Source organism: Lagopus muta, chromosome 7, assembly GCF_023343835.1.
Source record: "Lagopus muta isolate bLagMut1 chromosome 7, bLagMut1 primary, whole genome shotgun sequence".
Taxonomy (NCBI): Eukaryota; Metazoa; Chordata; class Aves; order Galliformes; family Phasianidae; genus Lagopus; species Lagopus muta.
In genome coordinates this window covers 37,404,880-37,421,461 of record NC_064439.1, presented here as the reverse complement: position 1 = coordinate 37,421,461, position 16,582 = coordinate 37,404,880, and the positions used below count along the sequence as shown (strand labels likewise).

Sequence of the window (16,582 nt, the reverse complement as noted above, 5' to 3'; positions counted from 1 at the left end):
TATATTTGGCTTTTTCTGCCCTATTCATCTTTTTCCACTCTATTCATGTGCTTACAGATGTCTTCCTTATAGTTCATCACCAGATCACCAATGTTGGAAAAGACCTCCAAGATCATCTAGTCCATGTATGGAAATTATAAAATATCTACAAGAAAAATCAGGCACTGTAAAACTGAGACATGCAAGAACAATTGATGCACAAGAAGTCTTAAAGCAGGCTATTTTTTATATTTTTATTTTTTATTTATTTGTGCATTAGGATGTGGTTTTTAAGTACATGCTCCTTTCCTATGTCTTCCACTGGGTGCTGGCCTTGCCCAGTGAAGACCTCTTTCTACTTACAGCATGCAATCAGTGGCTCGCGGGCCTTATTTAAACCACAAATCCAAACTGAATATTTTATCATTTATTCCTACAGTTCTGCAAAGTCTGAATACATGCATCTTCACAACACTTCTACAAGGAAAGATGATTGCACCTTTCTTCCAGCAGGAAAATGAAAGCACAGAGATAAAGGTCACACCTTTCTGGGTTTCCCCAGTGCCACGCAGGCTCCTGGCCTCTCGTTTTTCTTTTGCCCACACACTTTCTCTCTTTATCTGCATAATTTGAGCAAGGAGGTAGACAACATAGAAAGACTGAGGAATCTGTAGTGAAAAAAATTATACAAAAGAAAAAATAGAGTTAAGTGACATACACCAGTGCACCAAAACCTATCAAGCCTTCTACCCCAGCTACAGCATTGCACCCCTGCCACTGCCTCCCAGTTCCTCTACCCATGCTGTTCTCATTGATTTCCAGTTCCAAATTCTGTGAAGTGTTAGAGCTTCTTGTCACAAATTTTAACATTACAGAATGACACATCTTTCCCTGAACTCAGAATCAGCCAAAGCATTTTGGCTGAAACTTGTCAGATAGGGGGAAAAAAAAAAAAGCAACTATTCCTTAGGGGTGATGCAGTAGAGATTTCAGCTGGAACTGCTAGTCTAACAAATATGCCCCTGACAGAAAATGTGTTCTACAAATACACGAAAATGATGTTGAGTGGAGACTGTTGTGGCTTTAAAACCATGTATCAAGAAATTAGGAAATACCAGAGTTATGTAAGTGTGTGAAATCTTAAGTCAGCCCCACTGCAAATATGTTTGGAAATGCCTTTTTTTTGGCTGGTTTAATGCTCTCCTTTAAGGAAAATGTAGAGGTGCATGAACAACCAGGCCATCTTGTTTACTGCAGTACAGCAGGCTGCATGAAGCATTTCACTTTAAAACAAGGTCTTCAGATTTTATCATCGTTTGCTGCCTGCCTTCACTTCAGCCAGCTCGTTTCCTCCTTCGGTGATTCCTATTGACAGCTGCACTTACACAGCCCTCTGTGCTCTGCTCACTGGGGAAGCCGCAGGGACACGGCTGCCATCCAGAGCCACGCTCGCTCTGCAGCTCGGTGCCCGGCCGGGCAGCAGGGAGGCTAAAATGCAACTCACATGGCTTTGCGCATTTCACATGTTATAAAAGCTTCTCCAAGAGCTTTTCCAGCTCTGCCACCTTTGAAATGAACTGTTTCATTTTTCAAGCATTGGAGGTATTATCTTTAAGAGTAAACACTGGAGAAACCACAGCAGATTGCCTGCCAATTGCCTGCCGCTATTGATTCTGGAAGGACTGCTGACTGAAGTGCTACACACCAACAGGGCAACAGCAATTTAACGTTCATTAGTGTTCAGAACAGTTTCTCAGTGAGAAGATTAAGAGGTCAGGAAATCCACTGAATTTCTTCTCTTTGTTAGATTCAAGGTAACAAAATGTATGCAACATTTCGTTTTTCAGATTGTTGAGGAGACTTGTTTATGATGGGAGATAAGACATCCCCTTCAAGAATCACAAATTATTTTAAAGGATGATTTAAAAATAAAATGTTGCGCTGCAAGGGTGAATCTTGATAATGCAGCATTACAGTATCTCTCAGAGGAAACAAAAGAAAAGGTGCCATGCTGCTACAGCTCAGAAATTGCTTTATTATCTGACTCACACTTGGAGCAGAACAGTCTCCAGTCTTGGCATCTATCACAAAGCATCACAAGAACAGCACCAAGGTACAATTTTAAAATTACAATGGAAAGAGGCTATTATTTCCACTTTGTAGGAGTATTCCAGAAGGCAGCTCTCTGCTACCTAGAGTAGCTATTTTCCCCTCAGTCTCTCAATCCCTGTCTGTTGGGAACTCATTAGAAAGTAATTTCTTTTTGTCCAAATATTTTTGCCTTCCTAGAGTCAAAAAGAACAGGACTGAAAGAAATTCAGCAAGTTTTTTTTTTTTTTCCTTTTGGTTTCCCTACTGATACATTTGCTAACACAGTAATTAAAAGCAAATTGCGCTCCTCTAAAGCAACTGAAGTAATTATGGGCCATGTCTAATATTGGTTGCCAAAACAACTAACAACTCTCAAACTGTCTCATAGAGCACTTTCTCCCCCATGGATCAGGCACAGCAGTTTCTTTCCTTTTCCAAAGAAAAATGCTCAAATGCCATCCTCAAAACAGGACAGGTAAAGAGGGCTTTTTGATCTAGTTCAACACTACAGATCAAACCTTCACTGATGGCAGAAGGTACAATGGCTCAGAGCATGTGGACAAGCCAGAAAAGAAAGCAGCAGGAGAACCAAGCCTTGAACTCCATAGCAAACTGCCTTCTCACTATATTTAGCCTTGTTCCTTGCCTTCACATTCCTGATCTCCAAGTATATCTTCTTTATAATCTCCATCTTCCTACAGTATTTCCCCTGCTTAGTTTGTCAGCATCAACCAGATGGAATCTTCCTGAGCTTCTACACACTTTCCTTTCTAAGGAAGCCACAATTCCTGTCAGATACTCTCTGTTGCTACTAGGTAGGAGACATGGACCCGTGGAGAAACAAGAGATATTTGTGGTTATCAGAAGATGCAAGTTTGATCCAGCACATACACAAACTAAACGAATAGAAACATCCTTTCCAGGACAATGAAGAACCTCATCTTGTCTCTCATGCTCATCACATTAAAAAGCTGCTTTTCTGTTTTCCTCAGTGACTTTTAACCTAAGCCCTAAAGATCATGTCATTTGCTTCCTTACAGCAGGCACAAGACATTATCCAACTCATGCAATAAGCACTGCCCAATACACCCAGTTTTGGCTGCTCTCATTAAATGTTCTACAAGGCTCTTCACTTGGATGTTCAAGAAAAGACTTAAGTGTCCTACAGATCTTGCTAAACAAAGCAACTGGACTTCAGGACCTTAGCTCTCCTTTCAAATCCCTTCTGCACACAGATGCTGCAGGACTGAAGTATTTCACAGATCTTGGCTAAAAAATGATGGTATTTCTGATGCAACCACACATCTATTAGAAAGTAGCCCAAGAATAATGAGGAAAATGATTAGAAATTAAGGAAAAAAAATATTTTTGCGTTACTCTTCTTCCATTTTTTAAGTAGAAAAATTGCTGAAGAGCATCTACCTGTGTTTTGGGTTTCTTCTGTAAAAATGAGCTGTGAAGAATTATTCCGGCTTAGCTTTTCTTCAACAATGCACTGCTTCAACTTAAAGTGGAAAAAGTAAAGTTGTTTCTCTGGAATATGCCTGGAGAGACATGAAATGAAATCAAACAAACCACTGGGATTTATTTTTTTTATTATGCATTTGCTATGTTGGTATCGCTACTGTTATAACATTTGAGCCAGTCCTTCTCCCATTGAAGGTCAGAGAATTTTGCCACTGATTGCAAAAACAGAAAGAAACATTCTTGCTCTTCTGTATTGTCATTTTCCTGATCAGTATCAACAATGTTCTTTAGAAACAGCTTGATATCACTTGCAAGGCATGGAATTTGTGGTGCTTGGTTTACTAATTTATCTAGAAATAAGTTTTGCTAGAACTGAGTTTTTAAAATGGCTGTAGCATTAAAGCTTAGACCTTCAGAGAACTCTCTTCGTTTATAAAGGCAGAGTTCCAATGTTTCTATTACCATTACATTTAAGCTAAAAATGCAGATGACAGCCAAGAACACTCTCCAGTAACAAACAGAATCTAGGAAGAAGATTGTTCAAAAGAAAATCCTACGTAACCAACACAGAATGAAAAAAGAGGAAAAGTATCATAAAACAAACACAAAATATGAGATCCTTCAGATCTGTCTTCTTCTCCCGTCTCCACTGCTGTCAACAAACCCCTTTATTACAGAACTTTCACCAAAAGAGCTTGCTCAAGCATAGATGCTACTGGGCAATTTACTTTGATGTTCTTGTAGAACCATTTGTGCCTAAGGAACAAAATAATGACAGCAGCTCTCCTATTCAGATCAACATTTTACATACAGTAGCCAAATCTTCTAGAACTTACTGCAGGTCCTATGTGTCAGATTTGGGATGTTTCATCCTAAACGCTAAAGCCTACTGCTTGCCGACTGTAACAGCGCCAATGGCTACTTTCCATTTGTTATATTTCTCTATTATTCCTCTGGCAAAAGGACATACGGTCATGCACACACACTGATTTAAAGTTTCTGCCAAAGGGGCAGAGGCATATATGAGGCAGTATATGTAGTGGGTAATTCTCAGACATGAGACTCTGCTGTCAGTTGCAAGCTTTCCAGGTTCATAAGCATTTCATTTGTTTTACATCTCCTGTCCTAAGTGCGCATTATTCACTGTTTCAAGACCCATCTTCGCTCTTCAGGAAAATTTAGTGGAATTCTTCAATTTATTTGGCTCCAGAGTCAAATTCATGTTATCTGTTTTGCCAGACAGCAAAAGCAGAGTCTCATACAAGCATTTAAATCAATCAGATCATAAGATCTAGGTCCTGGGGAGTCACTCATTAAAAAAAATTTATTATCAAAATACAAAAATACTTTTCTGCAGAAATAAATCTGTTTCTGGAGCACATATATAGACAGGCAGATCAGGTAGCAATAGTATCAAGTGAGAAAATGTGTTAAATTAATATTTGCACTTTCTTCTGAAGAAAAAAAAAAAGAAACAAAAACAAAACAACAACACAACAAATTCTTCTTAATACTCACTATTATTTTTTGTCTGTTTTCTCCTCCCTTACTGTTACTGCTGTCCTCAGAGATACGAAGCATCTGTAAAAAAACCATAATTACGTCCCACCCAGTTTTTTTTTCAATCCCCACATTTTAAAAGCCTTTAGAGATGAATTAAGAGACTGCTGTAACTCAGGAGTCTGAGAACCCCACAGTTCCCACCTATGACCATAGTGCTCATGGAAACTCTCTGAATGCACCCTGCTAAAAATTTACCCTATTGTTTCCAGACCACTTTTAAACCCCGACATCTGCAGTAGAAGGACAGACATTCCTCTGCCTCAGCATCACCCTCGCTTGGGTCTGCGGGGGAGCAGGGAAGAGCAGTAGGGCAGGTAAGGGTAAGTGCACAGCAATGAGAACTGCAGCAGGCAGCTTGGAGGACAGCTGCTCAACAGGGCTTTGGAACTTGCACTCAGCCCAGGCTTTTTCTGACTCTCCAGATTGCACTCCTTCTCCACATTCCAGTGCACAAGAGATGAAAGTCATCCCAATGCAGAGAGTTAGTAACACTCCTGAAATATTATTAAGGGACTTTAAGCAGCTAGCATGCTCAGCATGGCTCTCTGCAGAGACTAATTTCTACTGTTTGTAGTGTAACTGATTGCAAAACAGCAGAATGTGGCAGTGCCTCACAAATCAGTGGGAGGAACAGCTTTGAATCTTCATCCTGGCTTTCCACCATACAAGTCCTCAAAGGCTTTTGAAAGTTTTGCTGCTTTTGCTCACCATCATAGCCTCGTGCTGATAGCAGTACTGAAAGGGAACTGCCTGCAAGCAGTTCCCTAGAGCATGTGTATGCCCTTTGTTTTCAAATCCAGTCTCACATATACACGATTTTCCCTTTAAGCATGATATATCCTCTAGACCACATTTGAGGGTGTCACAGTAATACCTAGAGATCAGAATGACTGTGTGTTTTGAATGATTTCAGCAAGATTGAGTATTTGATGTAAATGCAAACCTCCCAAGCCTGTGCACATCACAGTTGTTCTGAATCTAAGCAACAGTAGACCTAACATCTAGAAGCAACCAGCAGAAATATAGCTCACTTTGTTACAGCCTATTCTCAAGCCATTCTTAACTTCGCAAAGTATACAAGGACAATGACCAGAGTCCTAAACACTACACGCATAAAGCTCCACACATGCGTATCTACTGGCAGTAGCATTACCTTTCACTTTACCCCTCCCATAGCAATAAAAGACTCTACAGCAAAGATAAGCTTGAGCTGTAAGAAGTGCAGTGAAAAGCTAATAGGACTGTTAGAAGAAATCTCCAAAAGAACTTGGCATACACACCAGCACAATGAAGACTGGGCAGAGATACAAGAGCTTGATGAATAAGGCATGAATAAACATCAGCAATTATGCATCTAATAAAGCAGCAAGGCTGTAATGGCCCAAGAACAAAAGGATATAAAACAAGCCTGACTACCTCAGACTGTAAATTAAGAAAAGGTTTCAAACTCTCTCAGTGGTGTAATTCTGAAAAAGCTTTTAAAAAGAAAAGTGCAAGCAGTACACAATGCCCAACAAGAGCTGGGACTAAGAAATGTGTCACTACCTGTGGCACATGGGTCATGTGAAGTTATTCACTGCAGTCTGCTCCATGTAGTAGACTAAACATCCCCAACAGAACACTAGACAGCTATTTGCTCTGCCAAGCATCGCTGACCAAATTGTTGATGGTCCAGGCCAGGCTGAATGGGGCTCTGAGCAGCCTGGTCTAGTGACTGGCAACACTGCCCATGGCAGGGGGGTTGAAACTAGATGATCTTTTCAACCCAGGCCATTCTGTGATTCTATGACAGGAGTGATGGACGACTTCAGGATTGAGAGCATCAAGGTCCAAAAGATGGAAGCTTTACTAAAAGTGTCAGGCATTCTGACATGAAAATGCAGATGAAGCAAAGGTGTGGAACTGAATTCCTCCATGCAGAAAAAATGGCACCCACTGACATCCATCAGCACTTACTGAACATTTATAGAGACCAAACAGCGGATGTGAGTATAGTGAGATGGTAGGTGGTGTGTTTCAGCAGTGGTGAAAGTGGCTGTGTGTTACCTCCACTATCATGGCCCACAGGCTCCCATTTATCACTGGCAAAAATGCACAGCTAATGGTGGTGACTACGTTGAAAAACAGCGCTTTGTAGCTGAAAACTTTCTCTATCAAATAACATTATCACGCTCTTTGTATATGTTGTAGCTTTCATGAAAATAAATACAAGGTATTACTTTCAGAGTTACTTACATAGTTTACAACTCTTTTCCATTTTGGATATACTTAAACTGCATAATTAGCACTAAGTCTGTCAACATATGTGCCAGTCAATTGATTTAGCTTCAAAACATAATTACTTTTCTTATGCTGTTGAGGAAAGAAAACAAGCAATACATTTATTATGGTTCTTAATTAAAATACATCTGTGAAGGTACACTGTTATTGATATTGGACTCAATCCAGTCTTAGCATAAACTAGGTGTGCCACTAGGGCTGGATTTGGCCAACAATTAATATTTTAATCATAACTTGTTTAACCTAACCTATATCACTGAACATGGCAACAGTAATAGAAAACAGAATGATGTTTTAAATCCATGTGTTCAGAGCAAGCCTGGTCAGATCATTGATGTTTGGTCATCATCTGGGTCTAACAGCAATGGTATGTTGCAGAAGAAAATAGTTTACCTCCTAACAATCTCTTAGATCACTTCAACAAAAATCACTCAAGGCAATGAGCAACACCAAGTTTTTAATATACGGATGGACAAGGAGGTTTTCAGTGTGAAGTTACCCATTTTTTAGATGCTTACCTATGGATAAGAAACAGAGCATTCCTTCCAGATTTATATCATTGTAACTGAGCACAAAATATGGACAGTAAAGTAAGCCAATTGGGTATCATAAATAATTGGATAAATGCATAAGGTGAAGATGTATTTGACGATAGAAAACTGGATGAAGTGTATATGGAAGAGGCAAACTGAAAAGGAGTGGAAAACAGAAAACTCAGAATATTAAGAATATATTAGGAAGAATGAAGAGAAGACCAACAAAACTGACCGACACGTAAAATGCACTGAAAGGGTAAATAAAGCCCAGAAATCATAAAGGGGTACTAGGACCTAGAGAAAAAAGTAGCCATCTTAGGAGAGGTCTTCCTGGCAATAGTTCAGCAGAACATAACTTGGCAGGCATGGCAGGAGAAGAAGAAAGGCTGAACAGCCCACGAGCAGAGGCAGGAGACACTGATTCTCCCACTTGTGTGGCATACAGATTTCTCAGTGGGTAATCAACAACCACAAGTTAGGAGAGTGAGCTCCCTAACTGAGCCCACAAATTCGAAAGTGTTGTGCCATACCTCAGAAGTGAGGTTTTCCAGGATGCTAGTCACACGTCTCACTCCAAACCTGCACCAGTGATTAAAGCAGTGAGGCAGAAACAATATCATTCACTCATTTAAGATGCAGGAGCTCATGTTGGAGGAGCTGAGCTAAGGTCCCTGGCCGGCTCGGTGTCTGACCCTCTCATGTAATCACCTTTGTCTTGGAATGGACAACAACGGAGAAGATCTGCGCAACAAACCCATCCAAGTGAGCCTGAGTTTGTTAAGCCTGGAGGTCACACACACACACACACACACACAACTTTCATGCTTGTTTGAGAGAGAGTGCAAATTCTGGTCCCTTGTGGTTACAGTGATACCCAGGTCAAAGAGGAGATTAGATAGCACAGCCTGTTCCTTCATGATTTATAGACAAAGCACTTTGTGCTGGTGCAGGGAGGAGGCATCTCTGCACCACACATTGTGATGCACCAGCATGAGCTGGAGTAGAGATTGGCAAGGGGAAAGGAGAAAGCTATTATTTCTGAGACTGTACTGTTCTGGGACTACAGCTACTCTGCAAATTGAATTCATATTGGTAATATGTAGTAAGAAAACTATTTTTCAGAAAGAAAACTTCCAGTCTGTTCCCAGCTGTGTTGAGAACAGTACCATATTTCAGAACAAACAGTATTAATTTCCCTTCTCCTGACTTAGATTAAAATAGGATTTAATTCTATAACCAGAACAAATACCATTAATAACTCCGGCTTATTCCTGGACACAATATACAATAAAAATGTAATATCTGTTTTTTGTGTTTTCATTCTGTCTGTAACATAGGTACATTTGGGAACTGGAGTCAAAACATCTTTTCACAGTGATCAAAAATAAAGCGATGCAGATATTACATGAATGGCAAGGAAGAGAAGGAAAAAAAAAAGGAAAATAAAAAACCAGCTTATTTAAACAGCTGCCTTCCTTGTAAGGGTACCATTTCCTGGTGGAAAAACTTCCTCTTGTCCTGGGAGACTGTGAAGGCCATTGTAGGAAACAAGTTTAAAGTAAATACACAAAGAGAAGAAATTAAGGTCTCATCATTGTCTGTTCCTTTCATAATAAGGTGATTGGCATGATGAGAACACGACAGCAACTGTGGTTCCCAAGAGAGAAAGAGAGGGAGGAACTAATGACTCTGTTTGCTTTTCTAACAGGTAAAATTTGCTGTAACAATTGTCTGCTTAACGCTTGTCCCTTTGCCACCAAATATAGAAACCCAATCCAGTTAAATTCCACAGAGATTCACAGTGTCACAAAACTGCAGAGGTCAGAAGGGACCTCCAGAGATCATTGAGTGCAACCTCCCACTAAGGCCTGTCCCTACAGAAGGTCATGCAGGTAAGCATCAGTTGTGATTTCAGCAAGCCAAACGCAAGCAGAGGCAAATGAGGTTCACTAAATTAATGGAGAGACTTCACCAACAAAGAAACAAGCTTACAAAAATCATAAAACTTCATCTTATTTTTGTAGATAGATACATACATCTTTTGTAAAGAATTCATATATTATCAGAATCAAGCTTACTAGGATTGCCAGACTTTTAACTGAAGTTGTGAAGTTACAGTGTCTAAGACTTGATGCTCCAACTGAAGCTATGACAGTGGAGATCTGTACTGACAACAGATCCCCATAGAAGAAATCATCTGTTCTCTATGCATGGTGGCATTTGCCCATTTGTGGAGAATAACAATTACTTTTACCAGCAAACTCATTTGTTTGCAAGTGGAAATTCCTATCACTCATATGACAAGAAGGAATCTTCAAAGAGCAAAAAAAAAAAAAAAAAAAAAACCACCAACCCCAACCATTATTAAGAATCATTATGTCTACCTACAATGAGATACTGAGAAATATTACTGCTCTATTTAGGGTTCAATCAGTATTATGGGATTTTAAAAGATCAGAAGAACAACTCGAGCTTATCAACAAAGGTTGTTCTTTTGAGAATCAGCATTCTTGCTAGCTGAGAAGGGAGAAATAGAACTGGAAAAAACAAACAAACAAAAAAACCCACTGGTCCAGCCAATAAAAACTTTTCTTAATGATCACTTTCAATTATTTTACTTCAATTGAAAAGGTTTAAGTGTTTTGGATTTGTTTTTTTGTGTTTTTTTTGTTTTTTTTTTTACACACATTTAAACATAGGTGTAAAGTTTCAAAAATAACTTGCATGTAAACTATATGTTATATACACTGATAATTAAAGAAGAGATGAGTGGAACATACATCTAAAAACAGTCATTTACCAAAGTAATATTAATTTTTGACAACAGAAAATGAATCATTTAAATTAAGCTAAAATATTCAGTTCTTATAAGAAATTTGGCTGGTACGTATCCAGGTCAGTCAAATTAAGAAGCTTTGTAAAAACAAAATAAAATTCCTGTTTTCTAAAATAAATATCTTCCAAAATTGCATTCATATTTCACATTTGGTATATAATTTATAGTTATAATTATCACGTAACTTTTATCAAAGTCTGAACTCTTTAAAAATTCTAATTGTCCTTATAACAGTAAAAGTTTAGGGATATATTCTCAGCTGAAATTTAATTTGGAATACAAACCGAAAGCCAAATTTTCAGAAATAAAATCAGTTGAAAATTATGAAATCTGTAAGGACAGTTTAATTACTACTGTAGCCAACATTCTTTCTCTTAAGTTTGCTTGTGCTGAATTTCCATTTGAGAATCATAGAATGATTTGGATTGGAAGCGACCTTTAAGGTCATCTCACTCCAGCCCCCTGCTACAGGCAGGGACATCTTCCATAGACCAGGTTGTTCAATGCCCCATCCAGAAGAACAGACTGGATTATATTTCATTATAATGCAATCTTTAAAATTTCTTCTTGGTGCTCAATAAAGTGTTTATGATGGAATAGGTCAGATGAGAGTCTTAAAATTAATAAACATATTAAAAGGTGGCAAATATAATGTTATATGTACACTGTTTTTGTTTTCTTTTTTGGCCAGGTAAAGGATTTAGCAAAACAAGAACTTGGATATTAGGAAATGGTTGAGGGTGGTCAGGTACTGGAACAGGCTCCCAAGGGTGGGTGGTCACTGCCCCAAGTTGCTGGAGGTCAAGGAACATTGAACAATGCTCTTAGACACAGGCTCTGAGTTTTGGGCAGTCCTGTGTGAGAAGGGGTTGGACATAATGATCCTTGTGCACCCCTTCCAACTGAAGGTATTCCGTGATTCCAAGTAAACAAATTTAATATAAGGCCATAATTGCAACATTTGTTCATTGCAACATTCCTTTGTTAAGTGATAGCCTTGTTAACTAGGATTTCATTGTAACACCTAGCCTGTAACTACAGAAGTGACATGGCACTGGAAAGCTGCAAAATGTCTTGTATAACTGTCATGTTTGGGTGCCTGAATTTTCACACCACAAAACAATGTGACATGTTTAACAAGCTGTTGGAGGACATTGTAAATGCAATGGAAAGTCACAGATGGAGCTGTACCAGACCAGACAGGTCACATCCCCGCACCAAATATGAATACACAACCCATGCTTCCCCAGCAGAAGATACATTGCTATGGCACTTCTACCCTAAGGCTCAGGGAGGTTGCTGCATGCAGAGCAGCTTCCTCCACTCAGGCATGAGGATCAGTCGTCACAGAGTGCTTTACAGCAGCAGCTAGCTTTTAACAATAGCAGGACAGCAGGCTAAGTTCCTCCCTGGAGTAATTCCATTGCCCAGTATTATTTTTCCTCTTATTGAAAAAAAAAATTGGACATGTAATCGTGCTTTCCAGGCAACACTGCTGCAAATTCACGTGGAGACCAGAAATAGATAAGATGAAAAGAAAAATAAGCAACAAATATACGTATAATTGACATGATCCCTAAATAAATCCAAGTTGGTGGAACAGAAAAATTATGGTGCCAAGGAATGGATGAACAGCATCAGTCAATTTCATTTTCCTTTGTTCAGGGAAAGAATGCTAAATACTTCTGGGTACTCAAAAAACTTCTTTTTAAAGAGAAACAGCTAAGGTGGCCAACTAAAGAATTTATCTCTGGTCTTCCTCCCAGTGCAACTGGAAGCCACTAAGTAAGTGCTAACACAGTAATTCACATTACCTCAGCCACCAGCAAGCCTGAAACACCACATTTGCCAGGATCACCCTGCTACTGCATAACAGGTAAAACATCTTAGTTAAAGACACAGCCAACGCTGAAGCTCCTGGTAAAATTGGGAATAAGAACCTCCCTTCCACAGCAGTGCCTTGTCAAGTCCTGAGCAATTGGAGACGCCACTGGAGGCACAACAGAGTGGTTTGCCTATTCCCATGTAAGTAAAATGAAGTAAATAAGTGAATGAGCAGCTTGTCCTTCAGAACACTGGGGGATAAATGTGCCAGGACACAGGAATATATGATTATATGAGTAACTAAAACTCTTCCAGAGTTGCTTTTCTAAACACAAGAACGGATTTCAAATCTCAGACTGTCCAGTTCCAAAATGCAATCTCAAATGCAGAAATATGAAAAAACCCATAGAATCAATCACCACTAAGAAAGAGAAAAAAAAATGTAGTGCAGAGAGACTGAACTCACATGATCTGTCCAAGTCATCAGAAAGAGCACTTACATTTGGAGGATTTGTTCACAAGTATAGTCCAGGAGATATTATATTACATTAACATGATGGAAGTACAAATGCCCCAGGACTTAACAAACTTTGTGGGATATGCATTAACCATGATGGAATCTTGTAAGAGTTATTCTGCAGCTATGACAAACTATTAGAATGGCCACTGAGAGTCTTCAGTAGTCATACACAAATGTCCTTATATTCATGACTTTGTCCCACACTCCTTATCAAAATGTTTGAAAATGCTTCACAAGTTAGCACCACAATGATTTAACAAAGCAGACTGAAAACATGCTATGCTACTTACCAAGAAAATGCCCTGTGAACAGGTGCAATGAAAATTATAAAATGATAGATAAAATAGCTATACAAAACTCAAAAAAATATTCACTTATACTCACTGAAATATTCATTTTGATGTTTTTTTCAGAATGTTTTCAAATCAAAATGAACTATAAGTTATCACTAGACTTCTAAAACGCTTTGTGCCACATCAACCTCTTCAATAAAAATGTCTGTTGAGTTTCTACATGTCAACAAACCCATAATTTTTGAATACTTTTGCTTTTATAAAACCCTTCCTTTTGTAAAATTAAGATGTTCCAACTGAGCTTTTCCAACCAGCTGTTTTCTAGGAGAAGTTTCAAATTATAGTAAAGAGAACATCAACAAATAAGCAGAGCAGTCTCAATGGAATCTGTAAAGGGACTGCAGGCATGCTAAAATTACCCAATGCAGAAGCCAATACCTGCCACAGATCACTAAATGCCTCTGTCTGGCAAAAAAAAAAAAAAAAAAAAAAAAAAAAAATCATTTTAGTACCCTGTTGCATTCACACTTCACTGCATTATAATCAAGCAGAAAAGCCATGACAGCCTTAATCAGATAATTGCAAGAAAGCCAGATATGGTCCCACTTAGGGGAAATCCTGTTAGGAATACTTCTTAAATAAAGGAAGAGACTTCGGAGAAGTTATTCATGTGGAAAAGAACAGGGAACATAGGTCAGTACAAACCCCTCTCCAAAAACAAACATATTTTGGTCTGCTTATACTGAAGAGCCTGTACCCTGAACCGACTGCAGCCAGGACATGCTAAGTGCCAGCCATCAGCTGTCAGAGTCACAGCCAGCCACACGGGTTTGGGAAGTGTCTTGCACAGTAGAAGGCCTGGCTTCAATGCAGTGCTGCAGCACAAATGTTATACGCTAGTCTTCATTCTTCTAGCAAGGTAGTTTTTCCCAAAGGCTTTTCACAACACATGAGTGTGTATAAGCCTTTGCACCTCTGCGATTCTGAATGCATTTTAGTGACAGAAGTGGCACAGGCAAGATGCAGTTGTGCTGGTGTTTCCCTGGGGCTAGACCCATCTGCACTCTCAACTGTGAACACAGTCCTTCCTTTCCGAGTGTAGCTTTCCAGAGCCCTCTGAGGCATGGCATCAGTAATGCCATGATAAACTTTCAAGCAGCTGCACCTTCAGTGCTCCAGCATCAGCAAAGCAGGATGTTCAGAGAACACAACTGTTTCCTCCTGATCATGGAGAAAATGGGCAAGCCCATGCTCCAAAATATTTCAGTCATAACCAATGGGTTGGTGTATTTGCACAATGTACTTCCCTGTTTTATTCACTCAAAATTTTCACTTCACTTTGCTTAAGAAAGAAAACAATACAAATTCTAGAGCACTAGCCTAAGGGCTTCAGCCTGGCAAGCACATGACAGGAAATGTAACCTTGTACTAGTGTTGCTCACCTTGGCAAACCAGTGTTTTCTGTTTGTGCCAGTGCTCAACAGCATCCTCTGATATCTATTTGTGCTCTTACAGTCAACTATGTACTTCATCATCTTCACTTTCAGTTATAAGCAGTTAGAGTCATACTAATAATATAAAGGTTACTATCCCATGCTCTACATTCCTTTCTTGCAGTCACATGTTTATTCATAAAAATTCAAATGTTTGCCTCCCTAGCTCAACTCAAATATATTTTTTAAGCTTCAGATGAAGCAATACCGCACAAGGATTAAGAAGGAAGATAAATGCCCAATATTGGTCCATTTATCTGCCATTTAAGAACTGCGAGGGGACCCAGCAGAAATTTGATAAATTGCCTCTCTTACCAAGAGCCTGTGGGCAGAAACCAACATGTTAGTTGAGCACTCCTTTGGGTGAAGAGCCTCTTGCATTTAGAGCAGGTATCTCAAATGCTGGTGATTTCACTCCAATTTTCAGCTGTGAATAAAAATAAACCATTCCTATGGGAAGAGGGTTACCAGAGGCTGAAGACAAATTTATCTGCACAGGAAAGAGCGGGCATAAAGCTGTGCTTTCTGTCTCAGAGGAGTACAGCTTTAGCAGGCTGAACTCTTGCAAGGGGCATGTTTGCTAGGGCAACTGGAGTGCAGGAGCAACAGAGAATGAGGTGAGGATAGCAGAGATTTCAAAGGACAGCTCTGCAGCATTGGCTGCATTCAGGAAGAAAATGGAGCAAGCAATGGAGTGGGAAGCACTTCTCAACGTAGAAGAGACGAAGCAAGTGCAGGACAGCCAGGTGATCAGGCCCAGCCAGCAGGGTTCATGAAAGGCAGGTCCTGCCTGACCAATCTCATCATCTTCTATGATCAGGTGACTTACCTGGTGGACAAGGGAAAGGCTGTTGACGTAAGTCTACCTAGACTTCAGCAAAGCCTTTGACACTGTCTCATACACTATTCTCTTGAAGAACCTGGAAGCCTATGGCTTGGACAAGTACACTGTTAGCTGGGTAGAGAACTGGCTAGACAGCCAGACCCAGAGAGGTGCTGAATGGAGTTAAATCGAGCTGGAGACCAGTCACGAGTGGTGTCCCCCAGGGGTCAGTATTGGGTCCAGGTCTGGTTAATATTTTTATTGATGATCTGGATGAGGGAATTGAGCGCATCCTCACTGAGTTTGCAAAGGACACCGAGTTGGAGGGTGGTGTGCATTTGCCAGAAGGTAGGAAGGCCATATCGAAGGAGCTGGATAGACTGGATTAATGGGATGAGGCCAACGGGACAAAGTTCAACAAGACCAAGCATCAGGTCCTGCTGCACAGGGAGGTGGTGGAGTCATTGCTCCTGGAAGTGTTCAAGAAACGTGTAGATGTGGTACATAAAGACATATTTTAGCAAGCAATATTTGTGGGCAGACAGTTGGACTAGATGATCTTAGAGACCTTTTTCATCCTTAATAGCTCTATCATTCTACAATCATATAAGGCCACTTCTCTCTCCCCAGTACACCGGAGGAGTCACAATCACTCTGCTGAGGTAGCATTGAGAAGATCACCTGCCTGCAGAGTCAGATGCAGGAGTGTGAACATTTTACCTGCTTTAGAAAAAAAATGAAGAGAGGAAGCAGCAAATCTATCAAGATTTAAGGAGCTTATTGCAGGATGAGACTCTGCTGGCATTCAGAAGCTTGACAATTCTGGCAGCAAAATTGCATCTTTACCATAGAATGATGAAGAGAAGGTAAAGGAGTC

The 16,582-nt window shown here is 39.8% G+C and overlaps 1 long non-coding RNA gene across 1 annotated transcript in view; it reads right to left on the bottom strand.

Annotated features, from left to right (window-relative positions):
- Positions 1-242: 242 nt before the first annotated feature.
- The window catches only part of LOC125696114 (uncharacterized), a 30,689-nt gene continuing 14,349 nt past the window's right edge, over positions 243-16,582 (bottom strand). Inside the window, exons 3-5 of the long non-coding RNA XR_007378189.1 lie at positions 5,056-5,118; positions 3,493-3,614; positions 243-647 (exon numbers count right to left, since the gene is read on the bottom strand). This is a non-coding gene — a long non-coding RNA (uncharacterized LOC125696114). The remainder of the gene's footprint in view (positions 648-3,492; positions 3,615-5,055; positions 5,119-16,582) is intronic.